Source organism: Pipistrellus hanaki, assembly GCF_964339955.1.
Source record: "Pipistrellus hanaki genome assembly, chromosome: 12".
NCBI lineage: Eukaryota > Metazoa > Chordata > Mammalia > Chiroptera > Vespertilionidae > Pipistrellus > Pipistrellus hanaki.
Genome location: NC_140514.1, coordinates 39,085,861 through 39,106,558, shown reverse-complemented (window position 1 = coordinate 39,106,558; position 20,698 = coordinate 39,085,861). Strand labels below are relative to the sequence as shown.

At 45.1% G+C, this 20,698-nt stretch overlaps 1 protein-coding gene and 1 pseudogene across 9 annotated transcripts in view; both read left to right on the top strand.

The window, feature by feature from the left end:
* Nucleotides 1–20,698, top strand: part of EXOC6B (exocyst complex component 6B) — a 470,364-nt gene that overhangs the window by 435,148 nt on the left and 14,518 nt on the right. The window lies entirely within an intron of this gene.
* On the top strand, nt 586–4,397 carry LOC311631109 (interleukin-6 receptor subunit alpha-like; annotated as a pseudogene). The gene is made up of 3 exons: nt 586–693; nt 959–978; nt 3,549–4,397. The product of its transcript is annotated as an interleukin-6 receptor subunit alpha-like (transcript).

Sequence of the window (20,698 nt, the reverse complement as noted above, 5' to 3'; positions counted from 1 at the left end):
GTGAGAGTATATGGCCCTCTCACTATTCAGCAAGAGGAGAGATGTGGCTGCCTCGCAAGCAGCTCCTGCTCCCCATTTGCATTGCAAGCTAGACTCTATGATGAATGAGATAGGGCATTCGCCAGTGCTCTTCAAAGATGCATCATTGGGAAAAGGCCCCGCCCAGTTTGCTGCATTACCTCCCTGAGAGCAGTGGGTCTTAACAGAAGCTAGACTAGTCATCCTGTGTCCCATTAACAATGACCTCAACGGTTTGTTTTAAAGAGTTCACAGCCCCAAAACAAAATCTTTACACGTAAAACACAGAGTCCACAAAACCTTTTGGAAAAGCCTCTCCTGAGCCCTCATCCTGTGCTTCTGTTCGTTAAATTGGATCAATCCCATATGGCCAGTGGGAGCCTCCCGTCAATGGCACTGATGTGGTCGTGAAGGAAGAAGCCTGCAAGTGGCCCCCTCCACGTGCCAGGTGTCTTCTAACTACACGTCAGCGGATGAACCGGACGGTTGGCTAGTGTGAGGGAAAGAGAAGACGTGGTTACGGGCAAGCTGGGTTGACTGGCTAGGGAATCCCAGCCAGAAGCAGGCATGAAGAAGAGGCGTGGCTACCACAGGGCTGAGGCAACACAGTCATCAGGGAGGATACTGCGGGGCACAGCCTGTGCCCCGGGCACCAGCAGCAATTCTCAATATCCAGTAACAGCACAAATGAAAGTGACTCATTCATGACTTCAGTTTTCCACAGCAGGAAGTGGGCAGTGGGCAAAAAGCATCATTGGAACCCCTTCTGGGGCAATAATGCAGAGTTTCTGTTTCAAGAGCTACCAGCCTACAGAGAAAAACCAATTTCCCCCGAGTTCCCCCTGGAAGGCTTCCTATCGGGAACTCCCATACAGAAATCCTAGCAAGACATCACTATGGAGTCTCTAAGAGAATTCCTCCCTCTCTTTACTATTTTCAGGGATTGTTGAAACCAGAAAGGTGAGTTTGAAGCCTCAAACTCCCTCTACCTGAGTTCCCATCACTAATTATTAACGTGTTCCTAGAATCTATCTAGGAGGGAGGTTTTTACCTGTTTTGATTATATTCTGCCACATTAAAAAGATACCACAAAACTTAGCGACTTGAATCAACAAGCATTTGGCATGGGATCTGTTCGTTCACAATTCTGTGGGTCAGGAATGTGGCCAGGGCTCAGCTGGGCAGTTCCGCTTTACAGGGCGTCTTTCATGATGTTGCAATCAGAGGGCAGCTGGTGTGGAGAGCCAGGATGGTGTCACTCGCAAGTGACACCTTGGCAGGGTTGTTAGGAGGCTGGTACCTCCGTCTACCTCTCTACCTGGGTAGCTTAGCCTTCGTTACCTGACAAATGGATTTCAAGAATGACTGTTCCAAGTGGTGAAGCAGAATCTGACCTCTTAAGGCCCAGCCTCAGAAGATATACAGCATCACTCCTTATATTCTTCTGATGAAAACAAGTCCTGGGGCCACCTCGGATTCAAAGGGAGGGGAAGTAGACTCCATCTCTTGATGGGTGAGCGGAAAGGTTACTTTGGCAAAAGAGCCTATGGGATGGGAGGTATTGTTGCAATCATCTTTTGAAGCATAATCTGCTGTACAGCCTAAGGTTCTCCTTCGAGTGCCTTAAGTTCTTCTCTGGTAAGAACTGTTTTATATTTAACGCACGCATTATCTACTGCAACTGGCATGCGTGCCTTTTTGTTCACTTTTAGTGCAAAGGGGACTTTGGGAGTCATCTCCCTCCATTCACCCCTGAAAGGCTAACTATGCAATAAGCTCGAACTCTGCTTCTCTTAAGATTATAGGTGAGGGGAAGCCTGGACGGAAACAAGATGCGAATTCTTGGTTCATTTCCCCCATTATTATCCAAGTCAAATGCATTTTTAGTATTATTAAGTCGAAGGTGTTTTATTATTCACACAGGGATTGTCAGTTCAGTTAATATGCTTGATACTGACATTTAATTTTTTTTTATTACTCTGTTCTTTTATCCCTTCTCAGTACCAGCAACTCCAAGTCCTCTTTTTATAGGGCTATTATTTTCTAGGGTTGTTCTATTCCTGTGTGTGTTAGAAACTTGAGTTTATCTCTATGTTAGTAATTAAAGCAAACCTCTATGAGAAGACATAAAACATCCCGGCCTGCTCCAAGAAGCTGGGACTACAGGAAGGACTCAGAGCTGAATCAGACAAAGATAAAAGGCTATGTTGGTAGCTGGTGGCCACCATTACTCCCTTGAAACACTGTTTTTGGTCCCTACATCTAAATATGCTTCCGATCCCCCGAGGTCAAAGATGCCATCTTTCTACAAAGAGGTACCAACCAAGGCCAGACCACGTTTGGATCAGCACTCATTCTGACACGGCTTTCTTGGGCCAAAGGGAAATGCCCTTAGCACAGGGGTCCTCAAACTTTTTAAAGTGGGGGCCAGATCACGGTCCCTCAGAGAGCTGGAGGGCCGGACTATATGAACTACTAATTCCTACTGTAACACCTCGGCTGCGCTCACTGCCCAAAAAACCTGGCGGGCAGGATCAGACTCCTCTGCGGGCCGCATGTGGCCCGCGGGCCGTAGTTTGAAGACCCCTGCTTAGCACATTCCAAAGCAATGGAGCCCGAAGCCTCCCCCCACCCCCCCTCACTCCTGTCAGTGGCAGACACTCATTAGGGCGCCATAGGGCCCCGTGGTTTGGGGAAAATCCACCATTGAGAATGACTGGGATAAAACTGTAAGCAGCATAAGGTAACGCTGGTTGGCAGAGAAAGGTAAACCAAAAGAACAGGTAAACCAAACCGATATACATACAGTCTTCTAAATCCCTCACACAGCCTCTGAGGTTTACAAAATAAAACACACTTTTATTCATAATCACATTGATTTCACAGTAACCTCCAGTTATGCTGCCTGGCCACATACTAAATTTGCAGTGAGAAGTGGGGAGCTGTGTGATTGAAAATCATTCCTAAGTCTGCACATCACCTGGGAACCTCGTGATGCATAAGGTGCCTCATTAAAATCTCCATAAAACCTGGCCTACAGTGCATGTGGTAGAATGTTCCACCTTAAGCAGGGACAGAGCTTTTGTTTCTATTACGGCTTTGCACTCTTTGGCACATGATAGGCATTCACGGTAGGTCTTCATTAACAAGTCAGTGAGGAAATGGATGCATCTGACCTTGAACCAGGTTCCTAAAGGCTTTTCTTCCCGGGACAGCACAGCTCTCCCAGAAGGGGGGGGGGGGGGGCTCATTTTCCCACCTCAGCCTCTCAGTGGCCAACATGGCAATTTAAAGATTGTGTTTCAGAGCTAGAAAAGGGCCCTAAGAAGCCGCCCGGGGATGAGGGCTGCTCTCAGGGCCTGAGTGTGCCCGCAGACACCGCCCTGCCCGCCCAGTCCCTGTCCACCGCTGCCGCTTTGGGGCCATAAGCTAGTGGAGGAGGAGGGAGCAGGCTGGCTGTCCTCTGCGCGCTGCTCACCGCCCTGCTGGTGCCCTGCACTGGGGGTGGAGTGCGCTGTGCTGACCGGCAGGCCTGGGGCCAGCATTGCCCTGGCCTGTCCAGGCGGGGAGCCCGGAGACAAGGCCACAGTCCAGTGGGTGCTCAGGAGTCAGGTGACAGGCTCGAACCACCGCAGACGGGCTGGTTGGGGAAGGAGGCTGCTTCTGAGATCCGTGCAGCTCAGCGATGCTGGAAACTAAGGCCACCAGGGCGGCTGTGCCTGTTGGTGGATGTTCCCCCGGAGTAGCCTCAGCTCTCCTGCTTCTGGAAGAGCCCCATCAATAACGTCCTCTGTGAGTGGTGGCCTCTGAGCCCTCCCTCCCTGAGGACCAAGGCGGTGCTGTTGGTGAGGATGTTTCCGTTTCCGTACGGTCCTTGGAAGACTCCTGGGAGCTGTGCCAGTATTCTCAGGAGCCCCAGAAGCTCTCCTGCCAGTTGGCAGTCCCAGAGGGAGACAACTCTTTCTACGCTGTGCCCCTGTGCATCGCCACCAGTGCCAGCAGCAAGTCCAGCAGACCCCAAACATTTGAGGGGTAAGGAATCCTGCAGCCTGACCCACCCGTCAACATCACCGTCACCGCTGTGGACAGAAAGCACCGCTGGCTCATTGTCACCTGGCAAGACCTGCCTCCTGGAATTCCTGTTTCTACAGGCTACAGTTTGAGCTCTGATACCCGGCTGAACAGTCCAAGACATTCACAACATGTGTGTCACGGAGCTCCAGCATCACTGCACCACCCGTGATGCCTGGAGAGGCCTGAGGCATGTGGTGCAGCTATGAGCCCCGGAGGAGTTTGGGCATGGAGCAAGTGGAGCTAGTAGGCCATGGACACCCTCTGGACAGAGAAAGGGGAAGGGAGAGGAGAAGAGGAAGAGGTAAACATCCATCTGTGTGAGTGCAAAGCATCACTTGGCTGCCTCCTGCACACACCCTACTAGGGATTGAGTCTGCAACCCAGGCATGTACCTTCACCAGGGCTTGAACAGGCAACCTTTTGGTGCACGGGATAACATCTAACTAGCTGAGCCACACCAGCCAGGGTGTGAATCCAGGAGGTTTTCAACTGAGACCACGAGGAAGGTGTCCCCCTGCCACGAAGGCGCCTATACTGCCAATGAAGATGATGAAAGTATTCCCTCTAATTATTCTGCAGATACGACAAGCTTCTCAGGGCAAGATTCTCCAACAGCACTGTGCACGCTCCTGGTGGCTGGAGGAAGCCTTGGCATTGCCCTGAGGTTCCAGCAGACTTGGGAACTTGCAGGCTCTTACAGAAGGCAAGACGAGCATGCACCCACCTTATGCTCTGGGACAGCTGGTCCCTGAGAGGCCCAGGCCCACCCCAGTGCTCTTCCCCCTCTTCCCACCAGTGTCCCCAGCGGCCTTGGCCAGATAACACCTTGAGGCACAGCCGACCTGATGCCAATGGCCCACTGAGCCCTATGACATCAGCAACAGAGACTACTTCTTCCCGCAATGGCTGGCTGGCTGGCACCTGGCCGACTGGGGTGTCAGGTCTGCAGAACTGTGTGGATGACAAAGCACAGCTGGCTTCTCACTGTCCTTTCAGCTCATCTCAGATATGTGGGGCCTCTGGCTTCGCTGTACAGAAGGTTCTACACTGGGTGAAAACAGGTTTGCTGCTGCCTCTGTTCAGAAGGGTGAAGTGGTTGATTTTTTGAAACACTCTTCCCCAAAGCTCTGCCTGCAGGGGTCACAGTGAACTCTGGCCCTGTGCAGGGAATGGTGCCAAGAGTCCCCTGGAACTCAGGGCAGAGCCAGGCATCTGCACAGGCCTCAGGCCCTGGGCTTCCTGTGGACAAGCTGCTGGCCACCTGCACACCTCACACAGCTCCACAGCCACACCCTCAGGAGGCGGGCGGACTTCCAGCTAAAGACGCCCCCACTCGCCTATCTCCTGGCCCACTGCAGTTTTGTCTTCTAGTTCAAACTCTTGGAACCCTTTGCAGTTCAGTTTTACTAGGTCTGAGGGTGGCATTTCATCAGTCGCCCAGGCAGGGGAAGCTCCGGACTGCCTTTCCTCCCCACATTGGCAAACAGCTGAGGGGAGTGAACAGTCTCTCAGGACCAGGTGGTGAAGTGGAATTGCAATTAGTTCCTCATTAGGATTTTGGTAAATGTGTATGTTAACCCTAGGCACCTGCTGAATCCAGAAGCAACTGCACTGACTCAGTTTCCCTCTATGGATCGTAGGACTTCAGGAGGAGGGAAGCAGAGAGGAAGGAGGGGCGTGGGGACAGGGTCTCCAATCATAATAACGGAGCGGGGTGAGTCGCAGCTTCTGAACATCAATGTTCTCCTTCCTCCTTGTCCCCCATCCCCAAAGGAGAGCTGGCACTGGGGAGGGCTCCTGCCATTGGTGAGATCAAACGTGTGACCCACACATCACTCACCTGAGCTTGAGTATAATGAGGGAATAAAATATTTATGTGAAAAGACAGAAGAATCCGGCAAGAATGTATTTTAATGTGGCTTTTAAAGAAGTGCTGACTATTTTTTCTTGATAGGGTGGAAGATCCCCTATTAGTGGAGGGAGGATCCGTATGTAAATAACTTGGGGGAGAAGCACAGTCGTTTTGTGTGGCACAAAACTGAGTCAAGTGAAAAAGAGGAGGAGAAAAAAAATTACTCTGCCCGATTAGAGAAGAGACTCTGATTTCATTCTAAATTTTGTTTTTGTCTTAAAAAGTGAAAACAAAATAATTGTCTGCTTCTTCTCTAAATTAGGGGAAAGCAGTTTATGACTGGTCCCCCCAGGGGTTGTGAAGGACACGATGTCCAGCTTCTGGGGGTGATGCTGGTAAGCTGGCCCCCCACCACCAAGTGGCCCCACCCCAACAGTCATGGGCCCTGGTATGAGAAGGAGGAAGATTCATTAAAAATCCCCCTTGGTGCCTTCCTCTTATTTAGTTCTTTGAATTTGATTCAGTTCAGCTGGAATTGAAGCTCCGGCTAAATGTCTAGCCGTGGCTCTGAGACTAGCCCACTTCAGCTCACTTTTCTGTCCAGGCTTTGACAATTTAGTGATGAGAGTGGTTACCCAGACAAGAACCCTCAAGTATCACGGGGTGCCCCAGAATGAAGCTGTGATTAAAATCAGTTGTGTAACCACAGACCACAAATTTACCAGACCACAAACTTTACCCTTTTAGAAAAACAACCAGACAGGTGGCAAAGGATGAAAATGACCGTGTTTTATTAACTGTTTGCTGGGTTCAAGCTGTTACTATCTTGGTCAAGCAGTGTTGTCATTGCTGGCTTTGTCTGTCAAGTTTCAGACCCTGCTTCAGGCGTATGGGTTTTTTTCTATAAAGTTTCTTTGGAAACAGCAAAAATGCTGTCAAAGGCAAATATAGAAAAAATGAGACTCTACATGAGAAAGGGTGATTCTGCCTATGGTTCTTTAACTCTTTATAAAGGTTTCAACCACATGTAATATTACCGAAGCCAGGAGGGAGATGTGAAATCCAGGTAGCTCATGAATGCTGAGAGTGAGGCAGCTTTGATCTCCAACTTGCTATTGCTTTCCTTATTATTGTAACGGGCTGCCTTTTATTATTATTATTATTATTATTTTATTATTATTATTATTATTATTATTATTATTGAAGAGGCTTTTATTTCCCCTTTACATTTTTATAAGCTAATGTAAATGAAGGAAAATATTTGTCTTCTCTGGGTTGTGCGCTTTGCTCGATGTGCACAGGTGTACACCCTAAGCAATCTATGGTTGGTGCCCATTGTCAGTGGCCTTTCATACTTGTGTTCCTGCAGCTCATGTGCTGCCTTTTATCCTCAACAATGATGTTACTCACCCAATACGTGTAGCAGTCTGCCACACAGCCAGATGTGAAATGTTGGGATGGTGACAATTTAGATTAAACATGACAGCTTATCCTGCTGGGTTGGAAAAATTAAAAACATGCTGGTTGGTTGAAGGTCTAAAGTGGTCATTAATTCTTGTAGCATTAACAGACTATTGTTTTTCAAATGTCAAGGGGTGGCATTAGCTGTGTCAACAAAGCCATTGGTGACTCAGCGAGCCCTTTGCTCTGATGGAGCCCACGTCCCCGTGGTTTCCCGCCAGGCTCTGGGCTCACTTTGTCTTGAGGTCCCTGCCCTCCTGAGGGGAGGGCGGTGCTGGGGGGGGGGGGGTGTCAGGGAACACCTTTATAAGGTGTGGAATCTACTGCTGGGACTGGGGTGGGAGTCCACCTGGTGGAGAACGGCCCAATGGAGCAGGTAGGGAGTGATGATGGTTTGTGGATTTCCTACAGAATGTTCAGGAATGTCTGTCTTTCCTGCTGCTTGGTGCTGAGCTGTATTGCCTCCTCTAAGGTTGACTCAGCTGGGGAGGAGTCTGGCATCCAACTCCAGGTTGAGTTGTTAGAAATTTATCTTAATTTGGAGAAGCAGGGGCAAGTGTTGATCCTTCAGACCATGAGCACAGAACCCAGCTTTCCTGTGTGGACAGCAAGGTTGAGGCTGGAAGGCCAGCTCTCTCGGGTTCTCCTGAGCATCCCCTAACGGCCCTCCCAGCAGCATATCCGCCGTGAGGTCTGGTGCTAGCCCCCTGTGTTTCTATGGCAACCTTAATGATGTTTTTTTAACTTGCTAATTTTTATTTTATTTTTTCAATTACAGTTGACATGCAATATTATTTTGCAACCTTAATGATTATTAAGGAACATTGTCAGTTATGTGCTCTAACAAAGATCTGCTTTAGAAGGAACGGATTGGGACCACATGGAGCAAGGCTGTTAATTAATAGAGAACCCATTTTTGGATGGAGATCACACATCTGTTAAATAAGTACCTCAACTTTTTCTTTTGGAGAGAAATAATAGTTTTAAGTTTGTTTTTATTTTTTACCTAATTACCTAAAAGGAAATTCCGAAGGTTGATGTGTCTCTATGGGGCAAAGGGTCAGTATAATATGTTTTCATTTTTTTTTCTTTTTATCTGCTATTTTGCATTTAAAGTGAAAATTGTAAGTGAAATAAACAATTGTCTAAAATTAAGAAAAATAACTCAATTAGCCCCAAAGTTTCATTTTATAGATGGAGGCCTTGAGTCCAGGACTAGAATGGCTTTTCCCAGTATCACCTGTTGGCACATCTGTATTTCTCCTCAAGGCAGGCGTGAAGCCGGTCCACTGAGGGATGAGCCTTAGGAGTTGCAGGCGCCCAGGCAGTTGGTGCAGACAGGATGCGTTTCAGAGGCAGCGGGAGGAAAGTAAAACGGTACCACTTTCCGGGTTTAGCTCTGACAAGTGGGAGCTGTGGCTGCCTGGAGAGGGCAGAGCGGTGGTGTCTTCCCATCTACAGATACCACGTGACCCAGCCTGTGGCTCTTTCCTAACCCTCACCCTCAAATGTGTACTCCGTGAAAAAGTGCTTGGAGGAAATGCCCTTGTCTACAAGTGCTCTCTGGTAAGCCAGCCATAGTCTCTGAGAGTTCACGGAGGAATGCCCTCTCCTGAGCAGAGACGGATGATAAAGGGGAGAGCCGTGGGGTGTCTATTGGGGGGTGTGCACTTGCTTTGCTGAGGAAACAAGTTCACCCCTGAAGACCTGCATCGCCGCCTCGCTGCTCCCCCCTCCCACCAGAAATCCCAGCCTCCTTAGATGCGCACAACATGCTCCCAGGGACACTGTCCCCGGAGAAGCGGCACACACTGACTTGTTAGCTGAGGCTTAGCCCCGCTGGGGAGACCGCCAGAAAACTGCACAACCTGATGGAAACTGTAATGACTCGGGGCCCTGTGGGAAGGCAGATGGCCTGGAAAACACCTGGTCCCTTAGCGTTGACACAGATGGCAGGTCAGAAGAGGGAGGGATGTCTGCTACGGGGCAGGCACTGTTCTAGGAAAAGGGTGTCCAGTATGACAAAGCCATTGTCACTTCCACTGCTCTTTCTTCTAGACCTTGTGTGGTGATCCGTGCCTTACCACACACCGATATCCTCATGTTATTTAGCACTAATGCAAAGTTAACAAAATTGCATCCCTAAAGGTGGTACTTTTATTGACTTAAAGATGTTGGTCTGGATCTCCAACTAAATTCTAGACTCCTTGGGGGCAGAACAGTATCTTCTTCCTTCGTAGTCCTCCTAGCATTTCACCTACAGGGTAATTGATCAGATGCCTAAAAATATTGCCTGCAAACAAACCAGAGAGAGGAGGCTGAGGACAAGCAAAGGTTTAGGACCCTAAAGAACAACACACCTGAAGGTGACCACTCCAGATGCCCATCAAAAGAAAGCCTTACTATTTATAGCAGATTTTTTAAAAGTTGTGCCTGCATAATCTGCATAATCTGCACATAGCAGCAGCATTGGGTGCATTGTATTTGAATGTAAAGAGCAAGAATATGAAAATTTCATCTCTGAAGACCAAAATTAAGTACCATATATTTTAAGAAAAAGGAACTGCCTTGATTGTGATCATTGTTAAGTACTAGTAAGAGTGTATTCAAATTCCCATAATTGTATTATTATCAGTACACTACTTGTCTTGATTGTGACATCAGGACACAGATTATAGCACTCATTCTCCCATGTGACAGAAGCTTTTACTTCTGCAGATGCTGTAATGATCAGAAATGTAACTAGAGCCCATTTTTAAGTAACTCACTTGTTCTTTTCTGCTGTGAGCATAGATCTGCATTGGGTCTTTGGCTGAAACATGTATAGCTTCCAATAGAGTGAAATACTCATACTTCCTACTAGCAGGGGACAGTGCTAAGATGAAGAATGCAGGGAAGTCCTGAAGACACCGGACTGAGCTTTACTTCTTTAGAAACCTAAAAACAGCCATTAAAGGAAGGAGGGTATTTTTCAGTGTTTTTTAGACCAGGGAGAAGTAAGATAGAAACAGCTAGGGAACTTTCACTATCAAATTCTAGTAAATGCTTATCTTTGATGAAGTGAGACAACTATTTCAAGCTACTTCAGGTAACAAGATTATATCCTTAATTCCTGCCTGTGTGTTGATTTGATACAAGAGTTACTAGAGAGTGGAGATAGATAGCGGTTGTAAGAAAGATCCAAAGAGAGGAAGCTTCTGAATGTTTGGTAGTGACAGTGGAGGATAAGAGAACCTTAGGGAGCTTTTGATCTGGCAGTGGTGAGGTGAATGGTGCAGGCAGCCTGGGTGTAAGGCTGTGTCTTAAGATCTGATCTAGAAACTGGCATCTTTTCAGTTATTGTGTAACCTAATCATTCCTTAATTGTCCCAGTTGGAAAGTATAAGTTCTCATAACCAATAAGTTAGATGGTGTTGTGCCATAAAGTTGAAAACATTTTCCAAAATACAAAGCACTATATAAATGCAGTTAGATAGAATATTAGAACATTTTATTCCAAAATTTTCCACATGTTCTCCTGATTTTTAGTCCAGGTATATGATTTAGGAATAGGGCAAGGAAGCATGGGACTATGAAGTAGACAGGAATCAAAGTTTCTGGCTTAACGAGATAACCCCTCTAGCATTTCTGAAAGATGCTCATGTAGGCTCTGTTCAGGTATTTCCATTAAAACACTCTAATTCCTACCAAAGGGAGAGTAAATTGAGACACCATTCTGGAGGGCAGTTCATCAATGGGTACCAAAAGCTTTAGCCAAGAGTCCTGCTTCCAGGAGTTTATCAGTCATCATCATCATCATATTATCATCAACATCAACATCATCATGGCTAACATTTGCCACACATTTACTGTGTGAAAGGAATGATACTAAGTGCTTCACATGAATTAACTTATTCAATCCACACAGCAACCCTAAGATATATGTACTACTTATCCCTGTTATATAGATGATAAAACTGGATTGTAGAGAAGTTTAATAACTTACCCAAGATCACAAAGCAGTTAAGTGGAAGAGCGAGGAACCCAACTTGGGCTGTCTGGAGAGAGTCAACACTTTTAAACCATTGTACTATAGTGCAACATGTGTCATTTCCTAAGGGAGCCATTGAAGAAATGCACCAAGATGTATTTGCAGGTATTTCATCAAGACATTGAGTGGTAAAGGGTTGGAGGGAAAAAACAACAACACAAAACATCTACCAGTAGGGTATTTGTTCAACTTTGTATGGTATACAGCCATTAAAAATAGAAACTATAGAGTCTTTAAAAATGTAAAAGATTTTGTGTTTTATTACTGAGAAATAGTCATCTTTTAAGAGCATGCAAGATACCATATCAGCCGAAACCGGTTTGGCTCAGTGGATAGAGCGTCGGTCTGCGGACTGAAAGGTCCCAGGTTCGATTCCTGTCAAGGGCATGTACATGGTTGCGGGCACATCCCCGGTAGGGGGTGTGCAAGAGGCAGCTGGTCGATGTTTCTCTCTCATCGATGTTTCTAGCTCTCTTTCTCTCTCCCTTCCTCTCTGTAAAATATCAATAAAATAAAAAAAGATTTAAAAAAAAAAAAAAGATACCATATCATCAGCAGTTATTATCCCTAGGAAATGAGATTATGGGTGACAGGTTCCTTGCTATCCTTTTTTGTGTTAAAGAGGTTTTTAATTTTTTTCATTTTTGCAAAGAGCATATGTTGTTTTATAAAGAAATAATGCAGTAAAACTACATATTTTGGGGAGGGGAGATTATACACAAAGGAAGTAGGGCTCAGTCTACTCTCATATCCATATTCCTATACCCTCCACTCTAGAACATTCCACTAATGAACAACTCTCTTCATTAGAAAATGCTTCCTTATTGTGTATATTGAGGTATTTTTTTGGTTTCTGGGAATTTGGTCACAAATATACTTAGGTCCCACTGCGTGTCCCTTGCTGTAGTAGGCACTGCGGACCTCAGGCCTCAAAGAATTGACTTTCTATTCTGGGAGCTAACAAACAAAACACTTAGGTTTCTTTCTATATCCGCATCTAGTTTACTGACATAATCAGTTGTTCAGTTGTGAGGGACAAACAGTTGGAGGAATAGAAAAGTTGTGATACAGTGCTTCCTGTGTCCCATAAACAATAAGTACAAACAGAGTTCAGAGAAAGGATAAATCTCAGAAGCTGATAGCAGTGGTCAAGGTTTCCTATAGGAGATGAGCTCTTAAGCAGCATTGAAGGACGGTAGGAAAAGGAAGAGGACATTTCATTCAATCTGACCCACATGAACTTTTGTAGATTTCTCTTTAGTTTCAAGATTGTACTCTCATATTTTAAAATGCAAAGAAGCATATGGACCTGGGTTCAGATTCTGACTTCTTTATTACAGTGTGGTTTTGAGCAATTGCTTAATTGTTCTGTGCCTCAATTTTCTTACCTTTAACATTGGCATAGTAATAGTATCTTCCTCTTAGATGAATATTAAGTGAGACAGTTCCCTAGAGCACTTAATTTCATACAGTGCCTGGCCCACTTTCAGCTCTCAACAATTGCAACTTTTATTATGCTTTCCCCTCTCCCCAAGTTTCCACCCAACAATCTAATCTTGTGTTTTCTAGCTCTTGGTACATATTTGCCTTTCCTCCTCTTGTGTATGCCTTCCTGGTTCCTGGCTGCCCTATTGAGTCTGTCTCATTGCCCTTGGCTGGTACCTGTGTGTTGAGCGATTGTTGGCCTGATTTCAGGCTGTCCAATTCAGTACAGCCCCCTGCGTGCTCTCACGGCTCTCCCATGATTCTCATGTCCCAGCCTCCATATGTTCACATTCCTGGACTTACCACCAAACACAGAACCCATCTTGAGAGACAAAAACCCATTCTTTTTCTTCTCCAAGTCCAAACTAGGGCTTTGGAGACGGGTTGCCCCTCGGGACCAGAGGGTGACTTCAGAACTCCCATGGCAAACGTGAACATTCCCAAGACTGTCCTAGCTGCGTGGACATTTCACTTCCCAGCTCAACTCAGTGCATCAGAGGCAACGCCTGAGCATTTCCAAAGGGCAGCTTCTGACTCCTGGCGGGTTCCTACAAGAAATGAGAGGCTTGCCGAGAGTAGGCGCTGAGCTAAGCCATCAGCTGCTTCCCTTGTGTGATGGACTCTGGGCTTTGCTACGTTTATGGACGAGGCCTTGCCAGCTGTAGAAACAATGAGCCTCTTTAGCACCACTGTCACTGCCTTAGGGTAACCAGAGACGGAATGACTCCTTTCCAAAGGTGGCTTTGCTGGCCAGAGCCTGTCACCTCAGTCTGGCTTCCTGACCACTTCTTACAATTCGTCTGGATCACATAGAGCACTCCGTGGCCTTTTCTGGTTATAGAGGTCTCATTGTTTAATGACCAGCACAGGCGTCTGCAGGCGTATCTTGGCTTTGGAATCCTAGAGGATTTAGCAAACTTTACTTAAGTGGAATATCCATTTCTCTTCCTACTTTAAGTATAAAACCGTGAATCATAGAAATAAATGTTCTGAGGTCATCTGGTCAGTCTCCTGGGTATAGCTTCAGGGTGTTTCCTTTAGAATACGGTCTAGTCTTTGTCCAATCTCCTTTTAAATGTCCCAGATGTTAGGGCGTCCTCCTCGCTCACAGCGGCTCAGAGAACAAAACAAACTGTGTTTTGCAGCCTTGTCTCCCCTGCCTGCTTCCCTGTCCATTTGCCCCATCCTGTAGGGCAAACCCAAGGATGAGCATCACTCTCTCGGGCAGAAGTCTTGCTGCAGGGCCACCCTTCAGACAGGCCAGGGACATGGCAGAGCCGGTCCCGCTTTCACCTGCGAACTTTCAGGTTGCCTGGAAATGGGAGCAGAGCACCGTGGCTATTTTGTTGAATTTGGGGCTTTTGAGGTCTTCTAAAACTTTCATTCTTCTCACATGGCCAAATTTCTCTTCCCCTTCTTTCTGGGACACCTATCTGCAATGTTTTCTCTTTTGTTCAGAACTGTGAGAAGGAACTGTTTGTTTGACTGCGTTTCCCTTTTTTTAACTTCCCCCCACCCTAAACCCATTGCTCTCTTCCTCTCCCAAAGAAGAAAGAGGAAAGCAAGCCACAATAATACTTCTGTAAATTTATGGCCACTCTGTAATGTTTAATCACAGCTACGTGACTGGGGGCTTCAGAGCAGGCGTACAAGTTCAGCGCAAGGTGAATCTTGTCTGAGATAATCTGAAAGTTCATTCAGAGGTGAGGGCAGCAGCCTCTTGCAGACGGGCGAGGTTACCAGGAGGTCACCTGCTTTTTTTTTTTTTTTTTTTTTTTTCCTTCTGGTCTTCTCCCCTTTAATGTGTAAACAAAGGGAAAATGTAACTTCCAATGAACTTGGCATATGTTGTGCTCATGCTAATCTTGGCCTGGCCAACTGTAAACAGTCCAATATCCTGTGGCTGAGCCTTCCCACCCATTCTCCGCCTTTTGGAGAGCGTGGAGAAACACCAACAGAAAGCAGAGACTAGCGCCTGGAGAGGCAGGTCCTGCTGCCCCAGAGATCAGCAAGGAGCCCGGTGGGGAGGCCCTGGAGAAGACCTTAGGAAGAGGGGTTTGCTGTGACACACTCAGGGCCTTCGGTGATGCTTCCTCACAACCATCAGTCAGCAGCCCCTTTCTGCCCACCACACCATGCTAATCACTAAGGAGACCAACGCCACAGGCCTGAGGGTGCTTATCAGCTGAAGGGCCAGAGTGTCTATGCTCCGGCCTGACAGGAAGATGAAGGAGGAGGATGTGGCTGATACAAGAGAAAGCTGAAGACAGGTTCTGGATAGAACCTTGTCAGAAGTTTCCTTCCTTTGTTGGGTTGAACTGTGGTTCCCATCCCATTTTCAAAGGTGCTTGCAGGCCAGAGAATTCCAGAGCTAATAGAGGCAGCATGTATGAGCAGAATGGGGTCCATATCCTAAGCATCAGTGGCTTACAGAATAGCAGTGGACATGATAATTTTTTTTACCAGCTCTCATCTGCCCTAAACCCAATCCCATGGCCGTCCAGAGCGTCTGGGCCAGCACCGCCAAGCTTGAGGAACTCACCTCTGCTGTACCTCTACGGACCTCTTGGGAGTGTGGAAATATAATTAGTGCCCTGATATCTAGAGCAGGAATAATTGCTTAGTGAATTATCCAGGCAAGTGGTAAATCTCAAACCAGTGTCTAGAACCCCTTACTCGTTTCCATCCCTTCTGCCAGCATAAGACCATTTTAGTAATATGGGGTGATAAAGTCCAGAGGATTTGATCAGCCAAGAAGGTGCAGCTGTCAGCTGAGGAATTCCCTTTGCACTGTGCTTGGTACCACTCTATGACCAGGAAATAGAAATCTTCTGGACTGTGCTTGATACCAGATATTTCTTAGCCAACATGAGCCCGGACCCATGCTAGGTCAAAGCAGATTAAAAAGGTCCGGCCCTTAAGTAGCCTACAATGTCCTTGGGGAGGCCAGACGTAAGAAATGATTAGGATGAGATAGACTGTGATACTACCAAATGGGGTATTGTGCCTGGAGCTGATGGAAGAAGATTTCTTAAAGGGTCTCTTTAGAATGGGAAGGACCTGGATAGGTCAAAACAATGAGGGTAGCATTCCAAATCAGAGTGAAGTTGCAAAGGTGGTAATGAGTTGGTCAACTTCATTGTCACTTTCTTCTTATTCATAATCATCATCATCACAAATATTTGCTGAGCACTTATGCTGTGCTAGGCACCACCAGAATAGGCATTTTATTTCCACTTGGTATCTTGCCCAGGGACACGTAAGTAAGAAACTATGGAAATCCTGAACTGACCATGTCTCCTATGCAGAATGAGGTAATTTGCCTCAATACCATTCCTCTTTGTAACTCTAAGGATGTCCTAAACCTCCCACTCTCTGCCACCAGTCCTGTGTTGTAAAGTGTTTGAGATCCATAAAAGGGGACAGGGGAAGGTGTTGGGAAGATTTATCTGCTAAAGAGGACATCTTCGATTCAGGAATGTCACCAGACAAGAGAACTAGTCAAGGGGACTGGTTAAAACAACATGATGGTGATTGGCCAATGTGCCATGGTATCTACTTTTGGGTGATTTTCTTGCAGACGTGGGAAAGATCTCAGGTAAAAGAATAGGTTGTTTTTCCCACAGTTTGCTCATGTATTTCAACTGTGAATGGTCTCAAAAAAACAAAAACAAAAAAAACACTGCTTATGACCTGGCTCTTGAAGGAACTCATCCTCCGGGAACAAGTTACATGCACAAATCTAATCTGGAGAATATCCAGATGGCTAACACAGAATATGGACATGATGGCTCCAAGGTTGGGAGAAGAGAGTTGTAACTTGGATGAGAATCAAGGGCTCCGGTCTACAAGGAGCAAAAGTCAGACAATTTCTGTTGCTTAAAAGTTTATGAAGGGTAATGTTTAGTTGCTTTTTAAAAAAATATTTTTGTATAATAATGATACCCTTTGACTATAAGTGCCTTCACTTTACTGTATGTCTCTTCATACCCTTATGCAATAAATTGAAGCATGTTTTTAACCAATTCATATTACTGATTGAGAAACTGAGCCAGAAAACTATCATGAGTTATTTGAGCCCTCACTAGCCTTACTACAACCCAGAGATAATAAACACAAAGACCTAGCGTTGGATAAAGGCTCCCATGCCATCCAAGACCAAAGTCCTTATTGCTCTGGCCATATAAGAAATTAGAAGATTGGGCTTATCTGTGCAGAATAAGATAAATCTTTCCATCCTAGGATCTCTAAGAATGGTATCAAACTCTCACACAAGATTTCTTTATTCTCATAATTTCTTCTTTCCACTCAACTCAAACGCTATTATAATATATGAAGTTTACTTGGAAAATTTCAGCGATGGTCTATTCAGATTCAAAGAAATCGAGGAGAATAGTACGGAAGCAGAGCTTGCCCTTCTCTGGGCAACCTCAGATAGCTCTGAAAAGTCTGTAGAAACTTCCTGATCCATTCTCAAAGGTTCCATAGTAATGTCAGGATGTAATCTCCTGTCATTACTATTCAGAGGAGAATTATTTTGTGTTTCATCTTAATTCTGGTCAGCATTACTGCACTTTCCCCTTTATTCCTATGGATGTTCTTTTCCAAGAATATTTGGATTTCCTTGCTGTTATCTCATTGACTGTCTTCTACTGTCCTAGCCATCTAAGTTTTCTCTGTACCACTTGCTGTGGTATAATATGTAGGGGGTATTTAAGTTGGTTTACTGAATGACCTGCCATTTTATTTCATTTCTGATGTACATGGTGGTAAAGGTTGGCTGATCCTCCTTTCTCATTACATTCCCTGAGTGGGTATAGACAGGCATTCCAGAGATTCCCCTACCAGCCAGAAGCACAATTACACAAATTTCCATCATTGACTTAATTGATAAATACATTGTAGTATATTTAAATATGCTTATACAGTAAGAACATTATTGCCCTAACCCAGTGGTTGGCAAACTGCAGCTTATGAGCCACATGCCGCTCTTTGGCCCCTTGAGTGTGGCTCTTCCACAGAATGCCACATGCAGGTGCACACATACAGTGTGATTGAAACTTCGTGGCCCATGCGCAGAAGTTGGTTTTCGGCTCTCAAAAGAAATTTCAGTCGTTGTACTGTTGAAATTTGGCTCTGTTGACTAATGAGTTTGCCAACCACTGCCCTAACCGGTTTGGCTCAGTGGATAGAGCATTGGCCCGTGGACTCAATAAGGGTTCCAGGTTCGATTCTAATCAAGGACATGTACCTTGGTTGTGGACTCGATCCCCAATAAGGAGTGTGCAGGAGGCAGCTAATCGATGTTTCTCTCTCATCAATGTTTCTAACTCTCTATCTCTCTTTCTTCCTCTCTGTAAAAATCGATAAAAATATTTTTAAAAACACATTATTTTGCAGTCAAAATCAATGAACTAGGTTCACATGCATCAACATAGATAGATCTTGAAAACAATATTGAAGGAAAAAGCAAATTGCAGAATATTGTATACAATATTATACTGTATATGAAAACATAAAACATTTCCATATACCATTTTTCTATTAAACACATAAAAGCATATAGGGGATACATAACAAAATCCCTTTCCTTCTTCACCTCCTTAGGCATCAGACCTGTGTTCTGTTCTCATAGATGCTGGTTCTCCACCAGCGGATTCAATTGCTAAAAAGGAAAGTGGACTCGAAGTCCAGGGTTTCTGTTCTGGCTCCAGCCCATTCATGGTAACTGTATATGGCCATGAATCTTTCCCGACCTTAATTTCCTCCTCTGTAAGATAAAGGAATGGCGGTGTTCCCTGCAGTTCCTCACCATCTGCCATGGATGAAAAAGCCCACTCTTGGGAGTCAGGCTGTCCTGGGTCCACGCCCTGCTGGTATCACGTACTGAATATACTCCTCTTGGTGCATTCTTTTAACCTTTTTAAGCCTTCATTTTTTCATCTGTAAAATGGAGATGCCTACCTCTTAGGCTGCTGATTTTCCTGGGAATTACGTGAAATAGATGTGTAAGATGCCTCACTGATTATCTGTCACGTGGTAGGGAGGTGTTTAAGAATTGTCCAGTAGCTTCTTCCCTTGAACACTTCTCAGCTACTCCTATCTCTGTACCTTGGCTCCCTCCAGTCTCTTTATTTGAAATTCCCTCTGTTCTGTTCTCTGTTTAATGTAAATTGTGCCCATCTTTTCTATTGACTGGGACTTGAAGTCTTCTGGGCCTCTCTCCTCTCTCCTTGCTCTGAGCGCATTATATTCATTATCTGGGCCCTTCATTAGACTCTCAAGCGCAGCTGCTGTGCTCATTAGAATTTTTATCATTGTTTAACCCCACCTATTTCCAAAATGGCCTTGAGATGGCTCATTGAAATGATACATAAAATGTAATTAGAAAAATAGAATTGAAAGGAAGGAAATAAATTTAAGGTAAAGGGAGACAACAAATACACCAACCCCATGGGGCTAAGACTGTGGCCTTCCTAGGAACTAGCATTACTTAACACGGTCGTTGGGAGCCAGAACCCTTTTGAAATATGGAGTTTATGGCGGGCGGGGGGGTGGGGGGGTCTTTCGGTGGTTGAGAACCACTTATCACCCAATAGCTCTTTAATTGATTTATTGATTGGTTCCAACATTTGGCACTGGAATACGAGTTGCAATTTTATTCACTCTCCAGCCCCTCAAATCCAGTACAAAATAGATTTTAAGTGCATATTTGACTGGGCTAAGGGTCTTAAGAAATTAGCTGTCTAGTACTAAGTCTTTAGTTCAAATTCACCTTTCCCAATCCATTGAAATTCTAGCTTATTGTAAACTTACCCAGAATATAAGGATATTTCCTGCTTCACTATCCTTTAATGTTGAATATTTTTCTTATGCCAATCATAAAGTTCCTATGTAATGACTCACATAAGGCAATAAGTAATTTCCTACAAACGTTATTTCTTAATTTATAAAAGAGAATCCAAATCATTTTCATTATGAATCTGTGGTAAGTTTTTCCTGCAGGTTATCTAACCAGTGCCCCAAACTTTTTTTAATCCTCACCCTAGGATATGTTTTTTTATTACCATATTTTCCTGCGTATAAGACAACCCCCCTAATTTTACGGTTAAAACATAGGTTTAGGCCTATTTTCGCTGTATAAGACTACCCCCCACTTCCAAGGCAACACGAGGTCTTTTTTTAATAGTCCACCTCTCTGACTCTGGCCAATCTGAGCAGGCTTTTTTTTTTTTCATTTCAAAAGTCGTCTTATACGCCGGAAAATACGGTAATTGATTTTAGAAGAGAGGAAGGGAGGAAAGGAGAGAGAGAGAGAGAGAGAGAGAGAGAGAGAGAGAGAGAGAGAGATCAATTAGTTGTCTCCCGTACACACCCTGATCAGGAATCGAATCTGCCTCCGCAGTATGTGACCTGACTAGGAACTGAACCCAAAACTTTTTGGTGCACAGGATAATGCTCCAACCACTGAGCCACTAGGCCAGGGCTCTTCAAACTTTTTTGATTGACCATTACTGTTGGCAAAAAAAAATCTTGAGAACTCACCCCTAATCTATTTGTATGTTTGACAATTTATTAAGAAATTGTGATTATAAGACTGAATAACTTCCAAAGGATACTCCCTCCAACACCCTCTTCCTCACTGCATTTTAAGTGACAGAACTTGCTGTTACAGTTCAAAGTCTGCTTGTGAGTATGCCTATAGGAATGTACACACACATGTTACTATCATTAATATTTCATGGCACAATATGTACTTGGGCTAAGTAAAGTTTACT